The sequence below is a fragment of the Mesoplodon densirostris genome, chromosome 13 (assembly GCF_025265405.1).
Source record: "Mesoplodon densirostris isolate mMesDen1 chromosome 13, mMesDen1 primary haplotype, whole genome shotgun sequence".
In the NCBI taxonomy this organism is placed as follows: domain Eukaryota; kingdom Metazoa; phylum Chordata; class Mammalia; order Artiodactyla; family Ziphiidae; genus Mesoplodon; species Mesoplodon densirostris.
This window is the reverse complement of record NC_082673.1, coordinates 18,600,772-18,622,842: the sequence shown is the minus strand read 5'-3', so window position 1 is coordinate 18,622,842 and position 22,071 is coordinate 18,600,772.

Below are 22,071 nucleotides of genomic sequence, written 5' to 3'. Positions count from 1 at the left end.
ATACCAATAAAATGGACAACCAGGAAGAAATGGACAAATTCTTAGAAAAGCACAACCTTCTGAGACTGAACCAGCAAGAAACAGAAAGTATAAACAGACCATTCACAAGCACTGAAATTGAGACTGTGATTTAAAATCTTCCAACAAACAAGCCCAGGACCAGATGGCTTCACAGGCGAATTCTAGCAAACATTTAGAGAAGAGCTAACACCTATCCTTCTCAAACTCTTCCAAAATATAGCAGAAGGTGGAACACTCCCAAACTCATTCTACAAGGCCACAATCACCCTGATAACAAAACCAGACAAAGATGTCACAAAGAAAGAAAACTACAGGCTAATATCATTGATGAACATAGATGCAAAAATCCTCAACAAAATACTAGCAAACAGAATCCAAGAGCACATTAAAAGGATCGTACACCATGATCAAGTGGGATTTATCCCAGGAATGCAAGGATTCTTCAGTATACACCAATCAATCCATGTGATACACCATATTAACAAATTGAAGGAGAAAAACCATAGGATCATCTCAATAGATGCAGAAAATCTTTTGACAAAATTCAACACCCATTTATGATAAAAACCCTCCAGAAAATAGGCATAGAGGGAACTTACCTCAACATAATAAAGGCCATATATGACAAACCCACAGCCAACATCATTCTCAATGGTGAAAAACTGAAACCATTTCCTCTAAGATCAGGAACAAGACAAGGCTGTCCACTCTCACCACTATTATTCAACATAGTTTTGGAAGTTTTAGCCACAGCCTTCAGAGAAGAAAAAGAAATAAAAGGAATCCATATCAGAAAAGAAGAAGGAAATTTGTCACTGTTTGCAGATGACATGATACTATACATAGAGTGTCCTAAAGATGCTATGAGAAAACTAAAGCTAGTCAATGAATTTGGTAAAGTAGAAGGATACCAAATTAATGCACAGAAATCTCTTGCATTCCTATACAGTAATGTTGATAAATCTGAAAGAGAAATTAAGGCAACACTCCCATTTACCATTGCAACAAAGAGAATAAAATACTTAGGAATAAACCTACCTAAGGAGACAAAAAATCTGTATGATGAAAACTATAAGATACTGATGAAAAAAATAATTATGATATAAACAGATGGAGAGATATACCATGTTCTTGGATTGGAAGAATCAACATTGTGAAAATGACTATACTCCCCAAAGCAATCTACGGATTCAATACAATCCTTATCAAATTACCAATGACAATTTTCACAGAACTAGAACAAAAAATTTCAGAATTTTTATGGAGACACAAAAGACCCCGAATAGCCAAAGCAATCTTGAGAAAGAAAAATGGAGCTGGAGGAATCAGGCTCCCTGACTTCAGACTATACTTCAAAGCTACAGTAATCAAGATAATATGGTACTGGCACAAAAACAGAAATATAGATCAATGGAACAGAGTAGAAAGCCCAGAGGTAAACCCATGCACATATGGTCACCTTATTTTTGATAAAGGAGGCAAGAATATACAGTGAAGAAAAGCCTTTTCAATACATGGGGCTGGGAAACCTGGACATTTAAAAAGAATGTAAAAACTAAAATTACAGGTAAAAGAATGAAATTAGAATAGTCCCTAACACCATTACAAAAATAAGCTCAAAATGGTTTGAAGACCTAAATGTAATTCCAGACACTGTAAAACTCTTAGAGGAAAACATAGGCAGAATGCTGTATGACATAAATCACAGCAATGTCCTTTTTGACCCACCTCCTAGAGAAAGGGAAATAAAAACAAAAATAAACAAATGGGACCTAATTAAACTTAAAAACTTTTGCACAGCAAAGGAAACCATAAACAAGACAAAAAGATAACCCTCAGGGCTTCCCTGGTGGCGCAGTGGTTGAGAGTCTGCCTGCCGATGCAGGAGATGCGGGTTCGTGCCCCGGTCCGGGAGGATCCCACATGCCGCTCAGCGGCTAGACCCGTGAGCCATGGCCGCTGGGCCTGCACGTCCGGAGCCTGTGCTCCACAGCGGGAGAGGCCACGACAGTGGGAGGCCCGTATACTGCAAAAAAAAAAAAAAAAAAAAAAAAAAAAGATAACCCTCAGAATGGGAGAAAATATTTGCAAATGAAGCAACTGACAAAGGATTACTCTCCAAAATTTACCAGCAGCTCATGCAGCTCAATATCAAAAAACAAACAACCCAATCCAAAGATGGGCAGAAGACCTAAATAGCCATTTCTCCAAAGAAGATATACAGATTGCCAACAAACACATGAAAGGATGCTCAACATCACTAATCACTAGAGAATGAAAATCAAAACTACCATGAGGTATCACCTCACACCAGTCAGAATGGCCATCATCAAAAAATCTAGAAACAATAAATGCTGGAGAGGGTGTGGAGAAAAGGGAACCCTCTTGCAGTGTTGGTAGGAATGTAAATTGATACAGCCTCTATGGAGAACAGTATTGAGGTTTCTTAAAAAACTAAAAATAGAGCTACCATACGACCAAGCAATCCCACTACTGGGCATATACCCTGAGAATACCATAATTCAAAAAGAGACATGTACCACAGTGTTCATTGCAGCTCTATTTACAGTAGCCAGGACATGAAAGCAACCTAAGTGTCCATCGACAGATGAATGGATAAAGAAGATGTGGCATATATATACAATGGAATATTACTCAGGCATAAAATGAAACGAAATTGAGCTATTTGTAATGAGGTGGATGGACCTAGATTCTGTCATACAGAGTGAAGTAAGTCAGAAAGAGAGAAGCAAATAGCTTTTGCTAACACATATATAGAGAATTTTTAAAAACGGTTCTGAAGAACCTAGGGGCAGGACAGAAATAAAGATGCAGACATCGAGAATGGACTTGAGGACACGGGGAGGGGGAAGGGTAAGCTGGGACCAAGTGAGAGAGTTATGTGGACATATATACACTACCAAATGTAAAATAGATAGCTAGTGGGAAGCAGCCGCCTAGCACAGGGAGATCAGCTGGGTGCTTTGTGACCACCTAGAGAGGTGGGATAGGGAGGGTGGGCAGGAGACGCAAGAAGGAGGAGATATAGGGATATATGTGTATGTATAGCTGATTCACTTTGTTATAAAGCAGAAACTAACACACCATTGTAAAGCAATTATACTCCAATAAAGGTGATAAAAAAAATTTTTAGAAACCATCAAAGGTGCTTTATCAAGGGATTTTGGCCCATCTTTTTAAGAGTCTTTGTGTACAACTACCCTCAGTGGGGTAGGGAGGGTGAGAGAGAGGCTCAAGAGGGAGGGGATATGGGGATATATGTATACATATAACTGACTCACTTTGTTGTACAGCAGAAACTAACATAACATTGTAAAGCAATTATACTCCCATAAAGATGAAAAAAATAAAAATAAAATAAAATGAAATCCAAGAAAAAGCACACGAGAAAAGACTCTCCACAGGCTTTTTGGAGTCCCAGTTCGACTTGACTTTGCCCTTTCCACATTTCAAATGTTATCCATTCTTTTGAGTGTTTTGGCCCTGAGAATAGCTGATGGAGAACGAATTGAGTGCATTCAGAACAGTCCTTTTGATGGCTGGAATAATCAACCACCTTCCATAAATTCAATCTTAATAACTAAATGAGATGGGGTTCATAGCAAATGACAGGTCAGTTAGTTCTGAAAGCAACTTTCCACTGTCTGCAGTGTGCCTTTGTGCATCTAAAGGTCAGCTAGCTTATAGAATAGAGGAAGAAATAGCAATTTTTAAGGGGATTAAACTTGATCAGCACTGATCATTATTTAGACAAGGTCCTGCTGTTACTTATTAAACACAAAGGGGTGGAAGCTTCTATTTGTTAATGTCAAACATCTGCTATAGACATTCTACCAATTGGGCTATGAGCGAGAGAACCAAGTTGTGAATTCTGGTAACAGTCAAAGGCGTGCAGTAAATTGCCTAGAGAAAATATCCTGCCACAAACATCTGTAGTTTTTCTTCAGTTGAAAGGTCAATATTTCTGGGGCTACTGGGTCCCAGAAATACTGTGGTCAGTGGTCCACCGCCTCGACTGTACCCTGGAATTACCTGGGAGCTTTAAAAATACTAAAGTACATCTGACCCCCAGCCCCCAGAAACTTGCAGTTAACTGTTCTGTGATGTGCACTGGCCATTGTGTTTTTTAAGCACCTCCAGGGGGTTCTAATCTTCAGTTTGGCTTGAGAATGCCTGTTCTAAACTGATAGGACTTGGTAGCTGGAAGATGTGAACACAGGGCCTCCCGTTATAATTTAATTAGTAGAGCAAATTCGGGCTCATTTGTTCTGGTAAGTTCAAGCAGTTCTCTGGGCAATGGAAAATTTCTCACCAATCCACCGCCCTTTTGCCTCCAGCCTACTGTTACTTTTCAAACATCTCATTCCCTTTTGTTTTGTCCAGTAACTTTCTGTAAACGCAAAGCTTCTTTTTAATGTCTTTTGGGGGGAATTTCATCATATTTGATATGATTTCCTTCATATTTTAGTTTGGCTTCATTGATATTTTTGTCCTTGTTTTCATTCTTTGAAAAGTGTTTCTTGGATGGTCCTTATTCTCCTGCTAGATTCGCATCATTTGCAAACACTATGCACAGTATCACTTAGAGAAGAAGGAGGGCAGGGGAAGCGGAGCACTGGTATTTTCCCCATGTCCCCACACCTCCGAGGGTCATAGACTTCAAATGTGAAAAACATTAACCAGCTCCGCCTGCCCTGCTAACAGCATTGCGCGAGGAATAAACCTCTGGCCCCCCCCCTGTTTTCTTCCATCTGTCTACTGAGCATGCACAGTGTGTACCACATGAGGTATTATTTAGACCTTGATATGTGACTTGGCAGTAAAGGAGGAAACACATATAATTTGTTAGATAATCATCTGGCACAGAAGTACATACAAAGTCAATTAGCAAATTAAAAACCTGATTCTAGTGCCCATGATAAATATCCTCAGTGCCCTGCTTGAGTATACATTTGGTATCCACTTTAACAAGTACAGAGATGAGCTCCCTCTCCAGCTGTTTTATTGACCTTTTTATAAGGACCTGGAGTGCAAGAGTTGATTTCAGACCAATAATTGCATGTGCGACCTAGCAAGCTCAGGATCAGAGCCCTGGCAAGGAAATAACAGAGAGAGATTAGGCATTAGACACAGGAAGGGGCCCTTTTTCTGTTGTTTTTACATTCACTTCCACTTGAACAAAAGTTTATTGTTTTAATAAAACTAGACTCACAAATGTTGCCATGGCATGGACTCTGTCAGCATTTCCATTGCAACCTTTGCTTTTAGGGGGTTTTAACTCAGCCATAAAACTTCCTCTGGGTTAAAATCTGGCATCAAAAATAACTTGGAAACTCTCAGTCTCAGCCATGAAGGATATAGTTGTGTGTGAATGTGTGTTTATGTACCTTTAAAAAGAAATTCATTTGACAATTCTTAAAGAGACACTGTAAAATATGTTCCCTCTGATTTGTGTTAAGTTTTTAACTCAAAGTTTCCTATGTACCCCTATTAAGGGTGAACTCATTTAAAACACTACCTATTCAGTGTGGTATAGAGATATCTTTCCCTTTACATATTTATCTCTCTTCTAGCCTCTTAGTGAATGTACTTATTAAGTAAAGAGATTGCTAATTTCTGTAGAGTTAAATAAATCCAGTTTCACTATTCTATTGTCACAGCTCATCTTTTGTGTAACACAAACTTTTATCCAATAGTATCCTTAACATAAGCCATAAAATGGCACTGGCTTTTGAAATCTACCATCTGTTCATTTTTTCACTTAAACCTCTGTAAAAGGTATGAATTAAGTCAATGAAAGAAAAATCTTCAAGGGATTCAGGAGATGGGACAGGATGAAAATTGGAAATAATTTGAAAATCCTAACCTTATCTTTCCCCACTAACTTTATGTGAAATCTTTAGCAAGTTTCATAACATCTCTGGAAATTACATTTTTCATTTATCAAGAGGATGCATTTGGACTACATGGTTTCTTGTTGCCTATACCTCTGTAAGACGTAAGAGTGTAATGACATTTGCCATTTTGGACTATCCAATACCAACATCCAAATACCTCTCCTAGTTGTGGGGAATTCCAAGACAGGTGGAAGGCATACCTTGGATGAAGGATGGTTTCAGCAACTAGAGGAAGGACTCCATCTCATAGTGAATCAGTGTCTCAAGTCTACCACTTTGAACCTATTTAGAGACTAAGGCAAAGGTTCAAGGCCATACCACTTAGGGGAGAGTCTAGCATAGCTGATGCTAGTAGTACTGTCCTAAGCAGACTGTTCCTGAGATGATCTTGGCCGTGACTTTTTTTTTATCCTGCTCACTTTCTTGAACATGGTTCCCTAGCATCTCCATTAATACTTGTGAACTCTCTAATATCCTTCTAATAAATTCCTTAACATTACCAGAGTTAGGCTGGCATTGTTTGTAATGAAGCACCCTAACCGGAATACATGAACCTTTACCAGAACAAATCACTTTCTTTAGAAGGTAAAAGGATCTTACTTTTTAGAGTGTGGTCCTTGGACCAGAAGCACCGGCATCACGTGGGAGCTGGTTAGAAATGCAGAATCTCAGGCCCTGCCCAAGACCTGCTGAATTAGAATCTGCATTTTAACAAGATCCCCAGATGGTTCATATGTATGTTAATGTTTGAGAAGTATTAACCTAGTGTAGCCCTCTATTTGAAGCATAAAACTAGGTTCAGTGTACACACACTGAATTATAGATTATCACTCTGTCAGATATTACTGCCTCAAAAATTTGTTTCAGTTTAATATAATACCTAGAGGCCTAGGAAAATGGAACATTATTACAACATTCTTGCAGGTGGGACCCAGATATTATTTATCTTTGAATCCTTATAGTATCTAGACATTAAAAGAGGAATTCAATATTTTCTTAGTACATTGCTTTAGAATTCACAAATTATTTTCATATATAGCACCTTTAAATTTTTAAATTTATTTATGCTATTTTATATACTTGCCCATGTTACTTCCTTTTTCTGGTACCTACTATTATTTTTCAAAAGGACTAAGTAACAAAGAGTCTGAGACATCACTGGTGGCATCAGTATTGAAGGATGCCAGGATTCTCATAGAGCAAGTCAGGTTGGACCCAGAGAAATGTTGATTTGTGTTGCTTTTCTTACTATCCCTATGTGTAACCTGGGAAAGTCATATGTCATCTCCTTAAGATTCTTAATAACTCTGTATAAAGTAGAAAATATCACTCCTACTTTAAAGATGAGGAAACTGAGAATGGAGGATATTTATGCGTCTTGACCATACCAACCAGGTAATTCCCAGACCCTGGTCTTCAGACTCCATGTCCATTTCGTTCTGTTATACAGCAGCCTTCCAAAAGAATGTATGGAGCAGGTGCTCAATGGACAGCAGCAGTTGCTTATTGAACACACAGTGTTCCTAATTAAATGTTCTTAACAAGCCATTTTTTATACAATGCCTTGGTAGAAAGAATGGAAGATTGGAGTCAACATACTTAATATTACACAAAACTTATTATTTGTGGATCTCATAGTAATTTAGTCTATCTAAACTGACATTTTCTAATTAACAAAAGGAAGATAACTATCACAGATATGGGAATTTTGTAAAAAGTGGTTTGAAAAAATAAGCAACTGCAAATTTAGCTGCAACACCATCATCAGTTTTCGGGGTTGATAAGCATCACTTAACAGCCATTTCCAACTCATAATTACAAATGAGAAATGCCTCTTAAAATTTGCCATGTGAGAACATGGAGGAGAGGAAAGGTTTCTAAGCTAGTCCCATCACAAAAAGTGATTAAATGCCCTGTTTTTACTATTTAAATGTTTCAAATCTTGCTACTTTTCCATGTGTTCTAGCAGCCAGACACTATAAAACTCTTAGAGGAAAATATAGGCAGAACACTATATGACATAAATCACAGCAAGATCTTTTTTGACCTACCTCCTAGAATAATGGAAATACAATCAAAAATAAACAAATGGGACCTAATGAAACTCAAAAGCTTTTGCACAGCAAAGGAAACCATAAACAAGACTAAAAGACAACCCTCAGAATGGGGGAAGATATTTGCAAATGAAACAATGGACAAAGGATTAATCTCCAAAGTATACAAGCAGCTCATGCAGCTCAATATCAAAAAAAACAACCCAAATCCAAAAATGGGCGGAAGATCTAAATAGACATTTCTCCAAGGAGGACATATAGATTGCCAACAAACACATGAAGAGATGTTCAACATCACTAATCATTAGAGAAATGCAAATCAAGACCACAGTAAGGTATCACCTCACACCAGTCAGAATGACCAGGATCAAAAATTTACAAACAATAAATGCTGGAGAGGGTATGGAGAAAAGGGAACCCTCCTGCACTGTTGGGTATGTAAATTGATACAGCCACTATGGAGAACAGTATGGAAGTTCCTTAAAAAAATAAAAATCGAACTACCATACGACCCAGCAATCCCACTACTGGGCATATACCCTGAGAAAACCATAATTCAAAAAGAGTCATGTACCACAGTGTTCATTGCAGCTCTATTTCCAATAGCCAGGACATGGAAGCAACCTAAGTGTCCATCAACAGATGAATGGATAAAGAAGATGTGGCACATATATACAATGGAATATTACCCAGCCATAAAAAGGAATGAAATTGAGTTTTTTGTAATAAGGTGGATGGACCTAGAGTCTGTCATACAGAGTGAAGTAAGTCAGAAAGAGAAAAACAAATACCAGATGCTATCGCACTTATGAGGAATCTAAAAACAATGGTACTGATGAACCTAGTGGCAGGACAGCAATAAAGATGCAGACGTAGAGAATGGACTTGAGGACACGGGGGTGGGGGGAAGCTGGGACAAAGTGAGAGAGTAGCATTGACATTTATACAATACCAAATGTAAAATAGATAGCTAGTGGGAAGCAGCTGCATAGCACAGGAAGATCAGCTTGGTGCTTTGTGACCACCTAGAGGGGTGGTATAAGGAGGGTGGGAGGGAGATGCAAGAGGGAGGGGATATGGGGATATATGTATACATATAGCTGATTCACTTTGTTTGTTGTACAGCAGAAACTAACACAACATTGTAAAGAAATTATACTCCAATAAAGATATTTAAAAAAAGAAAACAGGAACGTTAAAATCAGCTGCTATAATTGTGGATTTGTCTACTCTTTGTAGTTCTGCCAGCTTTTGCTATGTATATTTTGAAGCTATGTTATTAGGTGTATGCAAATTTAGAATTGCTATATCTTCCTAGTGGACTAACATTTTATCATTATGAAATGCTTTTCATTATCTCTGGTACTGTTTTTAGTCTTAAAGTCTACTTGTCTGGTATTAATTTAGCTCTGTCAGCTTTTTCTTTAGTTAATCTTTATGTAGTCAGTATTATTTCTATCCTTTTATTTTAAACGTTTCTGTGTTCTTATGTTTAACGTATGCAACTCTACTTATGTATAGTTTTTAAACCCAGTTTTAAATCTTTAACTTCAATTTGTTTAGTATAATTGCTGTTATGTTTTTTTGTATATATACCATCCTACTATTTGTTTCTATTTGTCCCTCCTCTTCCAGGTTCCTTTATCTCTTGCCTTATGTTTTATTATTTTATATATGTTTTATTATTTTGTTTCTTATTATATTTCATTATTTTTAATACACTATTTTCTATATGCTTAGTAGTTCTTTTACTCATGTGTGTTTGTGTGTGTGTTGTATGTTTGTTTACTCTGAAATTGCCCTGTGAAATAACAGCCACTAGCCATGAGTTGCTATTTAAATTTAAAATTTAAAATGTTTTGTTGGCAGCAGTGTAAAGATTACAACATCCATTCTTGACTAAGATAAATTCGTTTTATTACCTTACATTATTTCCCCTTTTAACTTATTTGCTTTCATTTTTGTTAATTTTAATCCAATATGTATTTTAAGTCCCACAAGATATTATTACAGTTTTAGTTTTATTATAGTTTTCTTATTATAGTTCTATATAACCAAAATTTATTCAGGTTTACCAGTACATCTACCTTTTCCATTACCCTTTCTTTTCACTCTCTCTGTGCTTTCATCTGTTTCTCTTCTGTCTGAAGGATACCCTAAGCATTTCCTTTAGTGTGGGTATTTTGCTAACAAATTCTCTTAGCATTGTTTGTCTGCAAGTGCCTTTATCCTCTTTGAAGGGTATTTTTGCTGGGTATAGAATTCTAGTTTGGCAATTATTTTCTTTCAGTGCTTTGAAAATATTGTGTTGTCTTCTGCCTTCCATTTCTTTTCTGTTGAAGTCAATTCTCAGATCTTATTGTTGTTCCTTTGAAGATAGTCTGTCTTTTCCTATGTCTGCTTTTAAGGTTTTCTTTCTTTTATATTTTTAGACAGTTTAGTATACTGTGCCTTTGTGTAATTCGTTTGTTTATTTGTTTAATTATCCAGATACAGCTTCCTAACTCTTCCTAAATTTGTAGCTTTTTGTCTCTTATTAGTTTTGGAAAATCCTCATTCATTACCTCTGCACATATTGCATCTGCCTTATTTTTTCTCTCATTTTAAATTCTGCAATTCCCATAATGCTTATTTAATGTATATAAGAATTTTTCTCAACATCTCTTTAGTATCCAATGCTCTTTTTTGTGTTTTCCATCCTTTTTCCTATCTCCTCTTTAGTCTAAGCATTTTCTTCTGATTGATCTCCTGATACTCTAATTCTCTCTTCAACATCTCTAATATGTTGTTAACACCCATCCTATGAGATCTAATTTCAGTTATTGAATATTTTCTGCAATTTTCATTAGCTTTTTTAAAAATACTTTTCAGTCTTTTGCTGAAATTTCCAATTTTTTTTAAATTTCCTTGATCGTATTAAGCATATTTATTTTAAAGTACAGGTCTGTTAACCATCATCCATTTGTCCTGTAAGTCTGTTTTTATTAGGGGTTATTTTTCTCTTGGTTTTCAATTATATCTTGTTTCTACATATAATCATGTAATCCACTTGAACTTCTTGCTCTAGAGTGTCTAAAGCTAGATAAATTATCTTTAAGCAATATGGATTAGAATTTTATTCACAACCAAATTTGTTCATTTTAGAAGAGCTTAATCTCTAATTTCAAAGCATACCCTTATGTAAGTTCTCTGATTAGTCTGCAAAAGTCTACCAAAGCAAACAGAATTCATCTATTAGATGTGTCCTTTCTAATTTATGTTCTCATTACCAATAACTGGTGGGGACGGGGGACAGGGAAAGCAAATGCTTTGCAAACATTACTTTCAGAGTTTACCTCAGCATTATTTGCTACCATCTTATACATGTTTCCAAATGATTCATCTAATTTTTTATTTTAGACTCTACCCCATCTTTTCTTAACAAATACAAATAAATATCTACCCTCTGAATATTCCTAACATTATAGTGCACAGAAAACCCTAGACTTAGTGTTAAAGTAGATTTTCATTTGGGGAATAGAAATTTTAATTGTCCTTAATTATTCAATTGTCCTTCTTATGTGAATTGTTATTAGCTTTAGAGATCTTACTTTTTATTGTTTGAAAAATAGAGAAAATATAGAAAGAACCTTTCCTGGAGGAAGAGAGGAAGTTCTCCAATCTAATCCCTTTAGCACACAAAGTCTACTTCATAGTGCCTAATCTGATTTCCTACAATTACTTACCTTTCTTCTTTCACCAACTTATCTTTGCTTTATAAAAATCCCTGAGAAAAGCAAAGAATACATTATAAGTAGGGACCATGATTGGATATCAAGGCCAATAACCGTGACATACCAATCCACATTTGATGGCAAATTTCCTTATAAACCAGTCCTCTTCTGGCTCATTTGTTTTCTTTTCATTTAATCTCTGTCATGAAACTTCCTCTTACTTGTTTTTCTAATTTTGTCTTTATCTGCAAATTCCCTTAGTGCAAACATCAACTTTTCTAACTTTAGAGTTTTACATTCCATTCAGCCTCTCATATACACAGTCCTCACTGTGAACAAAGAGTGAAATGGGCCACTTTCTTGGACTTTTTGACTTTAGACAAATAGCCAGGACTAGAAAACTATCACCTGGAGCTCTACAGTCCCTTTTATAGAGTAGGAGGCAGCCTGACCTATTCTCAGGTGTGCTTTTTCCTCCTCCTCCTGCACTCAAATTCTTTCTTTTTCTCCATTTCTCCTGCCACGATTTTGAATTGCTTTCACTTTGTGTCTTCCATCTCACACTGTCACTCTTTTAAACTCACACTTTCATCCTTAACTAATGTGATGAGTCTTTTTCCCATTACACATATGGTCCATCAACTATCTTCCCTTGCAAAGGGGTCTGTACAGATAATCAGAAGCTATTTTGATTATTTCTGCTTTCTGAACCTTCTTTCCTCCTACTTTTCTAGTCATAAATCTGGGCAATTAGAGAAAATATTGCCTTACAAAATTACCCAGCATATTTAAAATCTACCTATGCACATGTCTCACTAGATACTTTCTAGGGCCAATATAGCAACAAAGTTGAGGTGCTTAATAAATATGTGTTGGATGAATAATATATGTTCACTCATAACAGGTATATGACTGCCTCTACTACCTCAGAAAAGTATTCTAGGCAATAACATAAGATTTGGACCTAGTCCCTCTAACCCTCTCACATTTACCTTTACACCTAAAATTTGCCAGTATATTACTCAACTAAATTGTAATACTTAATTCTTTTAGCTAAGCCATCTCAAGCAGCCATTGAATTTCTGGATGAGGCAGTTTCTTCCCTTGGCCTCCACAGAGGTATTATTTCAAAGTAAGCCATCTGTTCTCAATTCCATTCCACATTTTTTCCATATACAGCTTTCATTGCCCCACTCTTAAATTTTACATCATTTACTTTATTCCTTACACTGGCATCATCTCATATAAGGCCAACCCCTGTGCATCTCACTGGCTAGCGAACAGTCCCTGATAAGGTATTCAATCTTTTCTTTTTACCTGTAACTATTCTGTAAGGTCTGTTCCTCTTTGAAACTTCTTTTACTTTTTCTGATTACTTAGAAAAATGTTGTAAATAACCAGATACTAAAATGTTCCTTCTCAACCTATTATTTTAATTCCAATGCCAAGGGAGCCCACGTGCTTTAAATAAGGTCAGGTGAGAGAATATAAGTAATAGAACAATTGACTGTAATGTGCTACAAAACAACAAGTTATAATTATTACCTGTTAAAAAGAAACCAAAACTCAGGACCTCAGGTCTTTCTTCAGGAACCATGGTGAGAGTAGTAAGTTTCCTCTAACACAATAGCATCAGGAATACCCACTATAATTACCTGTTATCTAATGAAGAGCAGGAGCTTAATAAAATCTACCATTTGATGAGTATTTACTAAGTATCAGGCACTCTTAATGAATATATATACATTTTTGTCTTGCTTACTCCTCCCCAAAACCCTAAGATGTAGATATAATTTCCATTTTATAGTTAAGTAAACTGAGGGTTAGAGAAGTTAAGTGACTTGCCTAATATACTGAAACTGCTAAATGATGCAACTAAGATTTGCACTGAGGTCTGTGTCTAAATATGGTATCTATTAGACCCTTACTCTTTTTTTTTTTTAAGAAGATGTTGGGGGTAGGAGTTTATTTATTTATTTATTTATTTATTTATTTTTGCGGTGTTGGGTCTTCGTTTCTGTGCGTGGGCTTTCTCTAGTTGTGGCAAGTGGGGGCCACTCTTCATCACGGTGTGCAGGCCTCTCACTATCGCAGGCTCGCTTGTTGCAGAGCACAGGCTCCAGATGCGCAGGCTCAGTAGTTGTGGTTCATGGGCCTAATTGCTCCGCGGCATGTGGGATCCTCCCAGGCCAGGGCTCGAACCCGTGTCCCCTGCATTAGCAGGCAGATTCTCAACCACTCCACCACCAGGGAAGCCCTAGACCCTTACTCTTAATTACAATGTTATAATACTTTAAGAAAATAAAAACACATATTGATTAAATTTTTGAAGAGTAAAAAAGAAGAATAGAAAGTTAGACTGAGCAACTAGAAGGCACCAGGCTCCTGGCGAGCAGGGGCAAGCTTACAGACTTGGAAAACTTCATATTCCCATATATAGATCCAATACTCATTTTTTTGTTGTTTAGATTCTCTAAAAATAAAACATTACTTTCAATATCCATCATTGCAAGCACTTTGGTGGCTTGGTCTTTTGCTTTGTGCTTACAGGCACTATATTTGAAGAAGAGAAGGAGAACATCTCATTGAAAAAACAGAGTTCATTGTATAAGAAAAAAAAATTTGGGCAGAGTTCTTATTAGATGTAAAAAAACAAAAACACATTGAACATGGAGTAGCATGTATTCACAAGTTGGCTAAAGTATAACCCCATAACGTCTTATCTTCAAACGGCTAAAGGATGGAAAATGACTATTCTTGTTCTTTTTACAGTACCTCATTGTTCCATAATATCTCTGTGAAATAAGATGCAATATCTGGATATCAAATTAGAAATTCAAACTCTGACTCAGAAAAAAAGAATTAACATAGCCTTGCCTCTAGTAATTGCTTATCCTAGAGATACTTCATTGTTGTCCCAATTTTATGTGTTTTGAACTCAATGGACTCTGAAGACAGTAAAGGTATATTACTTTTGGCTCAGCATATGTAATTCCTGCTGCAATAAGTTTTCATCCAACCACAAAGGCAGCATGAATAACTTTAATAACTTTTAAATGGAGATTGCAAGGAATACTTTTTCAGATCAAGATTTAATATTATCTTCTAACTATATTAACCCAGAAACCAATGTGAAATTCCAATTCATAATTAATTTAGAAAGCAAAGATTTAGCTTAAATATCCTTTTTCCAGAGTCATTAACCTTGCAAACATAATTTCTAAAAGTAAGAATAATCTCCCCTCTTGTGGAAACCGTAGTTCATTTTTCCAGGAAAGTTGACTCTGTCCTGCAGTATTCTATTTATCCCTTCTAGTCATACTGAACAAGGGAACATGTCTATTTTCTAGTGGCATTCTTTAGTTTCTTTATCTTGAGAAAAGGAAGAAGTAATTTGAACTAACCAAACCAGCAGAGGAAATTTTTAAAGAAAATTACATTTCATTTATTATATCCTTGCTATATCTTAAAATGAGGCAGCCTAAATATGAGAGAACTGGCTGGACACTATTCCCTAAACTGTAAAAGCAACGTCTTCCATTTTAATTACTTTAATCATGAACTTTATTCATTATATCTTCTCTCTTTTCTCAAGTATTACAATTTAAAAAATAAGTAGCCAACAACTTACTGATTTCTTTTTGTCATTGTTCTTTATTTTCCTTAGTGACTTCTTCTGCTTCAGTTTCTTGGCAGCCTTTTAAAAATATGTGTTAAAAATCTACTTACCAAACTACACAATGTTATTTTATACCTTTCCAATTGGGTTAATCATCCTTAGGTATTAAACTTTACACAAAAAGTAGCCTTTTCCATACAGAAAGACCTATTATGGTATGGCTGGAGCACATTTTAAGAAAACTTTCTTTTAAATTTGCCTCTTTACCTGTGTTCAGTTCAAGAAATGCAATTCCCACACACTCATATAACTGGACAAAAAAGTCTCTGCCCTGAGCCCAGACACAGTCACTTTTATTTCAATCATGTCAGCACAGAATTTACACAACTAAATTATTCCATCATCTATCCCTAGATCCTTCCTTTTTCTCACCTCTTTATTATCCAAAGTCAATTCATAAACAAGTCCTGTCACCTCTACCACTAAAGCAAGAAGTCAGTAAGCTTGAAGGGGCAAAAAATTACATCGTTATTTTCTGTGTCTTCTAACCGAAATTTAAATTTCCTTCCATTATGAATGTAGTCAACATAGAGCAGTGTCTTTGACTTCATCACCCAAAGAAATTACAGATATTTTCATATCATATTGCTATTCCATCAGTTATGTTAGATTAATGCTTATGTTTATCACTACTTTGAAATTACAGTGGTTATCAGATTCACTGCTAATTCTTACCATTTAATGTATGACTAAAGCTGCACATATATTCATATTTCACAAATTTATTTTTTAATGTTTTGATAACTACATTTGAATACAGTTGATTTCCTTTGTATTGTATGTTACGCATTTAAAACCATTATTCTAAAAGATTTTTATAAGCTTCACCAGGCTGCCAAAGGGAGAACGAAAGCTGTCTTGAATGACAACATTTTTTCACCTTCTCCACCACGACCAGTCCATTATCATCTCCAGCCAGGATCATTATGATAGCTAGACTCTGCTTCCACTCTTGCTCTCTCCAAAGCCTGTTTCCCACAAAACAGCCAGAGTCACATTCTAAAAATATAAATTGAATAGTATCACCCTCCTATTTAAAACTTCAAATGGCTTCCTATATACCTTATAATGATGTCCAGGCCCTGTAGTGATCTGACCACTGCCTACCTCTTCCACTTAATTTCAGCCTCTTCTTCCTCATTCACCTCTTTTGAGAGGTCTTCTCTGACCAACATATCACAACACCCATGCCACCCACCCACAGAGGTGCTCTCTCACTATAGTGTTCTCTTCTGCAGAACGCTTGTCTCTATTCTGAAATTAAACTCACTTGTTTATTGTTTGTCGCCGCAAGCAGAATATAAACCAAATGCTCTGTGAAGGCAGAGATTTTGTCTATCTCCCTTCCTTTTCTCAAGCTATACCTCAACTTGTTGTGAACTCCATGCATGCGTGTGTTAACTATAAAAACAAAATGAGGATATCCTGGCTGTAAACCTTTTGAAGTAGTACAGAATTCTAGAACAATAAAAGCACAGAGCAAATCATGTCTATAAGACATGACACTAGATGGTTAGGCATCTGAAATATAATCTGTGTGCATCTGTTTGTATGCTTTCCTTCTAAAGATACCCATAAACTCTAACAGTAAGTGACCTTCTTGTGTTAGGTCTTCTCTTCAAACCTATGCGTTGGTGCACCAAAAACATGAACCAGTAGAGGGCGAGCTAGAACAGGCTACAGTTCTGAACATATATAATAAAACTCATCTGGGTGGCCAGAAAAAGAGAAAGCTATGTATGAGACAAAGATGAGCTCTGCATAGGCTTAGATGAAATTCATAGTAAGTGGAATTGCTAAAATAAATCTATAATATTATATGCTTTATTTTCTTTTAACTGGTTTAAACCATGTCTCTCTACCTTTCTCTCTCAAAGTGTTTTCATAATATGAATGAATATATAAAATATCTTTGCACATCAATTTTACAAAGTCACCTAAGTGTTGCATACAATTTAAACAGGGATTTCTCAGTTGTCTACCTTAATGTACGTGAAGGGTTGGGCCAATATTTAAACCTCATGTATATTATTCTTTAAAATGGAGGACATTCTAAATGGATGGATGTGTAACAGATTTATTTCCCCAAGAAAATTCCATTTAAAGCCAATATTAAAATGTCATTATGTTCCCTATGCACACATAGGCACTGGTTGGGGAAGAAGGCATCTAAATGATTTCAGATAAAGTGCTAGATTTTTACTTATAATTTTCAATTACAAATTTTTTTAATTCTCACAAATTCATAGAACATAGGTATAATTATGATTAAACCGAGACTCGTGGAAATTATTATGATTAAACTGAAACTTGTGGAAATTAAGTAACTTGCTCATGCTAATGCTAGCCCTTAGGGAAGCTGAGATTAATATCCAATCTACTTGTTCTTCCCACTATGGCATAGAAAACTACTAAAGTCTACTAGATTTCAGACACCCAGAAGCACTGGTTAGTTGTAGTAACATGAAAATTGAAATGATAGGGAAAAGACATAAGTTATGGTTGAGTTAAGCCAGAGATTGTAAATAAGTGCAACAAATAATCTCCCTTTTCTTTGCCTTTTTCAAGCATGGCTAATCATTCACAACACTTCACCACCCCCTAAATCCAGATACAGCCTTAAAATCTTCCAGAAGACTTCATGCAAAGTAACGCATTACCGAACACTTGGAGATGACAGAGGAAACTAAAATATTCGCCATGTCTCTTCTAGGTAGCAGTGTACATAACTGAATAAAATTTCACTGCAGCTGATTAAAGATAACCTGTTTTCCAAAACAAAGATTGGACATGCATCAAACACACAATGGAACTCATTGCCACTTCACCCAATGTTGACTATTTCTCACCAACACCTTCAAATGCTTTACCTCACTCAACTTGCAGAAATAGTCCTAACTTTGTAATTAAACCATTTAGAACATACAAAGTTAAAGTAATTGCCTTTCTTTTTAAATGTATAGTGTTACTTCCAGTCTAAATAATCAACTTGTCTAGCATGCCTGAGGATCTAAGTACTCAATATAGACATATTCTCCAAAAACCTAAGGTTTATAATTTAAAGGACCAATATTTAATTTTTTTGAAAGTCACCATTATAAAATATAGGGCTTCCCTGGTGGCGCAGTGGTTGAGAATCCACCTGCCAATGTAGGGGTACACGGGTTCGAGCCCTGGTCCGGGAAGATCCCACATGTCAAAAGGCAAATAAGTACGTACGCCACAGCTACTGAGCCCGCATGCCACAACTACTGAAGCCCACACACCTATAGCCCGTGCTCCGCAACAAGAGAAGCCCGTGCACTTCAATGAAGACCCAACACAGCCAAAAAAGTAAACTAAATAAATTTTTTAAAAATAATATACATTATACATCCCCCAACTTATTTAACAGAAGGTACTGAGCATACTTTGTGTTCTTTGGGATGAAACAAAGTCAGTATTATAAATTGCATAGTTTATTGTTTTTATACACAACATCATTTGATTTTCTTTGCCATTTATCCATTAGCTATCAGGTCTTGCTCTTACTATTGTTTCTAACTCTATCTCCTCTAGATGAATGCCTCTGACTTATTAAGAACTATTATTTAACACTCTATTACTGATTCAAAATGGTCCATTTACAGTTGTTGCATTCAAAGGAAAAGAAAGCTATGTACTTGAAGGTCCTTAGTGGTTTGAATTACCCTCCAAGAAAGCCCAGTAATGGAAAAAGATTGTGAAAGGGCCTCAGGGGATATAGAGTTGACTCCTCTATCTACTGCACAGAGAGAGAGAATTGGGGTGATTCCTCAGGGCTGGCAGAGAAAGAATAAAAGAGTTGGGAGAACTGGCTCAGGATCTGAAGGGGACTGTACCCCAAACTGGGTACATTCTACTTTTTGACCAGTTATGCCTGTCTCTAAACACCTTGATCTTTAATATTAGAATTTTTGCCTCTATGATATGGAAAATTGAGGTAACTTCCTCTGGAGTTGAGCAGTCTAGGAAATCATTGTAAGTGTTCAAGCCAAAATGCCTGGGATGTTACCCCAATATTTAATATAAATGTGTGGATAATTGCACTAATTCATTATTTAATTCTACTATACACAGTCAGACACTAGTGTATGGGAACACTTTGTACACAGATATCAAAAAAAAAAGCATAGAGTATATAGTCCTATCAGGTGGGCAGAGTTTTGGAAAGCAAGACTCTTCCCATGGTTAAACTGGAATTTCAACTTGAAGTGACACAGAAGCATTTTTAAAAAGTAGTTATATAGGGTAAGCGATTTTCCCAATGTGAAAGCTGAATTTAAAAAATACCTTTTACAGAGAGGAAATTTCTGACAGAACCTCAAGTTCAATCAAAAGTAATAAAATTAGTGAATGAAGAGCTTCCTTTTCTTTAGGGAGAATTTGGCAAAAGAATGTATTTTCAGCACAGGATTAACATGTGGTAAGAGAAAAAGTGAAACATTGTTTCCAAACAAAACTTTAAATTTTAACACAAAGCACCTTTATTGTTTTTGTTTGTTTGTTTATTTGTTTGTGGTATGTGGGCCTCTCACTGCCGTGGCCTCTCCCGTTGCTGAGCACAGGCTCCGGACGCACAGGCTCAGCGGCCATGGCTCACGAGCCCAGCCGCTCCACGGCATGTAGGATCCTCCCGGACCGGGGCACGAACCCGTATCCCCTGCATCAGTAGGCGGACTCCCAACCACTGCGCCACCAGGGAAGCCCACCTTTATTTTTGATCCAGCTAGTAAACTGCACTGTAGACAGATTTAGACCATTAGCATCAGTCAATAGTATGTCATATGGAAACACTCCAAAGGCCAGGAGAGCAATAGAAGCCTTTAAGAAAACCAGGAATCCATAGACACACTTTAAATTCTATGAGGTACCACTGAGTCAGCAAGAACAGTAAGTTGATAAAATAATTATGTTGTCCACAGCTATATTGTCCAGGGCTAGGTTCTTTTCCAACCTTTTTTTTTATCAAACAAATGAAAATAGAAAATGGATTTCCAATGAATGGACTGATTTGTAGATTTGTAACTGTTCCACTTGTAGTTATATTTGGCAGAACTTCATGCTTTCCTATAAGGTATACTATTAAGTTAATCTCTAACCTCAGCCAAAACCGAGAAAAGGAAAGGAACGCTGACTAGAATTATGCATTCAAGTAAAGACCTTAATTCTCATACATGTACAGCATATATCTGGCATCCTAGTGGATGCTGCCCCATCCCCACACTGTATGCCTCCAAGCTGGTATTCCAACTGGGTTTTCAGCAAACCATTACAAACCTCTAAACTGCTGACAACTTCTGGGTGGTATGGTACATGATTAACAAGTGAATCTTGTGGTCATGAGTCCACTCCACTCCTGTACCTGCTTTTTTGTAAAGTGGGTCCCCTGGTCCAAAGCAATGTTCTCTGGGATCCCATGCTGGTGGATCAAGCACTCTTTAAGTCTTCAGTTAATGGTGCAGGAAAGATAACTCCACACCTGAATGTACCTATTTCTGGGAGAACAAGTCACTAATACTTCCAGGATGAAAGACTCCATTGTAGTCAATTTGTCATCAGTGGTTCAACTGCTCTCCTCAAGGAATGTTGCCACATTGGGTGTTGAGGAAGGTCTCTGCTGTTGGAAACTTGAACATTTCACAATGACAGTGGCTAGATCAACCTTGGTACTGGGAGTGTGTGCTGTTGGGCCCATATATGCCCTCCATCTCTGCCATCTCAGCCACTTCTTTCATGAGCCCATCATGTCAGCTCTAGGTGGCCAATTGCAAAGGCTGACAAACATCAGTTAGCCAGGTGATCTTGTCTACTTTGTTGCTAACTCTGTGTTCTAAGAAGGATGTTCTCTGGTGGGTGTAACATGTACAAAGATCTCCACACTTCGTGCTCACTCCCATATGTTAGTCCACTTGCCTTTACTCCAGACTTCCTTGGCCCTCGTCTTTCCTTTTTTTCCCTTCCAGATCCCTAGCCAGACGTCTATATATCTTCTAATTTCCAACTATTTTTCTTTCCCCACAAAGTGGTTCACCAGGAGGACTTTTCCTTACCACTCTCTTTCAAGACCACCCCTAAAGCCTTAGTGCAGCTGCCATCCATTGTCAGCTTATACCCACATACCGAGCCAGCCCCTCTATAAAACTAAGCTCAGGGTTTTCACTCCTGCATCAGGACCCCCCATATGGCCATAGGCACAACCTGAAGAGAGAGCACTGGTGCAACTATGGTGGATGACGTCTGGGCTACCTGCTCATGCAGTTTGCTTAAAACCCAACAGAGGGGGCTTCCCTGGTGGCGCAGTGGTTGAGAGTCCGCCTGCCGATGCAGGGGACGCAGGTTAGTGCCCCGGTCCGGGAAGATCCCACATGCCGCGGAGCGGCTGGGCCCGTGAGCCATGGCCGCTGAGCCCATGCGTCCAGAGCCTGTGCTCCGCAACGGGAGAGGCCACAGCAGTGAGAGGCCCGCGTATCGCAAAAAACAAACAAACAAACAAACAAAAAAAACCCAACAGAGTTTGTGCCTCATTCTTCATGGTAAGAGGATCAAGATGCACTAATTTGTCTTTTATTTCTGAGGGGATATCCTGTCATGACCCCCACTGCAGATATCTAAACATTTTTTAGAAATGGATGGTCCCTGAGTCTTTGAAATATTTATCTCCCCAC